Raw genomic sequence first — 3,184 nt, forward strand, 5'->3', positions numbered from 1 at the left:
TCGTTTTCCATTATCACAACCACCGCCGCCACCGCTACAGCCTTTCACCACCGCTACCACCACCACCTTCCACCACCACCTCCACTACCGCCACCACATTCCACCACCACTACCGCCACTGCCACCGCCTTTCACCATAGTCATCGTCTAATTCCACCACCACCACCTTCCACCAACATTGCCACCGCCTTTCACTACCACTACCACTTTTCGCCGTCGCCACTGCCTTCAATATTCACCCCTTCCTTCCAATGCCACCACCCCCACCACCTCATGCCACCGCCCCCGCCACTGCCTTCCACCACCACCACCACCACCGCTACCACCTTCCACCACCACTACCGCCACCTACCACGGCCACCACCTTTCTTCACCACCGCCTTCCACCACTATTGCCACCGCCACCACCTTCCAAGGAGGGTGAAAGTCTGCAATACCTCGGGGGTACCATACCCCCAAGATTCCCGTCGTTGGATATGGTGATAGGACCAACCTAATAAATGATCCAACGGCTGAGAGGCTCTAAGGATATGGTATCATGGGGTATTATAGACTTTCTCTCAAGGATGTGAGAATGATCAAACATAGAATCCCCTAGAGTGAGAATGAATTCTAGACAATGTTAAGTCATTTTTTTTTTAATTATTATTTAGTTATTTTTTTATTTGTACGGAGGTTTGAACCCCTGACCTCCCTTTGGGAAGTATGGCTATGGTACCGTTAGGCCACTGAATTGTTGGTAATGTTAAGTCGATTTATAATTTATTTTATATTAAAAAAATATTATGTATCTATATATAGCTTGTGACCAGTTACTATCATGTAACTACTAAATTCAACTGACAATGGTACCATTAAAATTACTAGTGGCTGTGGCACAATTAGTCCCTACCCCCACCATCGGACTTTTGTATATGTATAGCACCATTCTCAACCCACTGAACCAAGCAAAATGCACAATTGCGGTATAAATGATTTGTGGAGGCGATTGCAATCCATCCGATTTTCAAAATGTGGACGAGAATGGTTTTTGGAATTTGAGTGACGGTCTAACACGGTGGACACTAAAATTTTAGGCAAAAAGATTTCTAGATTCCCAAAAGTACAATAAAACAAGCACAAAAAGTGGCGAGTTACATGGAAGAGAAAGAGGACTAGAGGACAAATCTCACATGGAAATGTTGAGATATTTCTTTTAGATATTTATTTGGGTTAATAACACCGGCACCTTCTTAGATGGGACCAAATATCATTGAATCATCTTTTCAAAATAACTTTCACTCGTATTATAAACGTTTGGTCCATTTTCACTTACACCTCAAAAGTTACTTTTTTAGTGTGCCAAATACATTTTTGTATGTCAAATGACATTACTACCCTTTTAACTATCTTTTGACTTAAAAAAGGGTTGAATGATTTGAATACTGACCTTCATTATATAAATTTAAAATTATTCTTTATATATATATCTATAAGTCCAGATCTCTTACTCTCCGTGGAGCAAGAAAATTAATTCACATTTTTTATATAGACCGTTGGATTAAATCTAATGGTCATTTTCGAAACCCACCCATATCCTTTCCTTTTATCACAAAACCACTCTCACCCTATTTTTAATTTTTCATATTTAATTTTACAATTATCTCCTATGTAGCCACAAAAGGTAATTATCAAAATAAAAATAGAAATATGTGAAAGAAATATAATATGACTATATATTACTAAAATTTGTTTTTCTTTAAATGTTTGTTTGAAAGAAAAATAATACATATTTATTACCCGTATCTTTTAATTTTGCAATCAAACTTAAGTAGAATGCACTAGTTTGATATTAAAGCATTTTTCTAAGAAACATTTTGTTGTAATGCTTAGAGATGTCAATTTTTACCTCCCCGTCCCGCCCCTTTAATAATGGATATGGGAATACTTTTTATACCGTTGGGGTAGGCATGGATACAAATTTTGTACCCGTCGCGGGTCACGGGGCGGGTAAGGGTTCAGTATACATATCTTAGCGCCCCGCCCCGCTAAGCATATATATATATATATATCTATATATATATAATATTAATAACCTATTTTAGTGGCTTACCCAGTTATCCATCTCTTACAATCCTAATTTGGAATGTAAACTTGGTATTAAATTTGCTTTTGTTTTGGTTATGGTAAAGGTTGGAGCTTAGAACTTCTTGTGATTTGGTTGTATTAAACTTTTATTTTGTTTATTATGTTCTCTGAATTATGTTATGTGCATGTTATTTTTTTTATTTTTGTTGGGATACATAATTTCATTTATGTTATGCCATTATCAGGCTTTTCACATTTAAATAATAGGAGCTTAAGTTCCAAAAAGTGGAAGAAAAAAATTTGTTAGTGGGGTGGGCACGGGGACACAGTATTTCCCAACGGGGCGGGGCTGGACATGAAAATCCAACCCGTCGCCGGTTCCGGGACGGGCATGGACTTGACAAAAATTAAAAGGAGCGAGGCAGGATTTAGAGAAACCCACTCCACACCCGCCTCGTTGCCATCCTTAGTCATGCTTACTGTATATCTCAGTGTTCAATAATATGTGGTATTTTTTGCATGTGCACATACTAAAATTCAAATAAATATACTTGTCCAATATAAGTAAATTTATGAACAAATACAGTTTCTGGAATATCAAATTGATACATTGGAGTTGAAATTAGAAAAATTTTCATTTAAAATTTGAACAAAATTTCTTTCTATTTCAATTTTAAGATGTCTCCGTGTTCTCAAACTAGCTCAACTAGATTTTGAGGAGTTGGGTTTGGCAAAAATTCTCTTCTTAAATTTGTTGGCACTTGTATTCAAAGATATAAAAATTAGATCATGCAATAGCAAAGATTTTTCTATTTTTATTTTGGTAATTACATTTTATTGCTACAGTAGGTGGCAATGATAAAATTTAATATGAAAATGAAAAATAAGGTGAGAGTGGTTTTGTGTTAAAAGGAAATAATATAGGTGGGTTTAGAAAATGACCATTAGATTTAATCTAAATCTCTATATAAAAAGTGTAGATTAATTTTCTTGTTACACGAGGAGCAAGATATTAAGACTATATATATATATATATATATATATATATATATATATATATATATATATCTCGTTTTTCAAACCAACCAAATTATAATTATAAATTTAAAATTATTTT

This window comes from Cornus florida, unplaced genomic scaffold, assembly GCF_030987335.1.
Source record: "Cornus florida cultivar Cherokee Brave unplaced genomic scaffold, ASM3098733v1 CherokeeBrave_3.0.0_Hap2_Chr10, whole genome shotgun sequence".
Lineage (NCBI taxonomy): Eukaryota > Viridiplantae > Streptophyta > Magnoliopsida > Cornales > Cornaceae > Cornus > Cornus florida.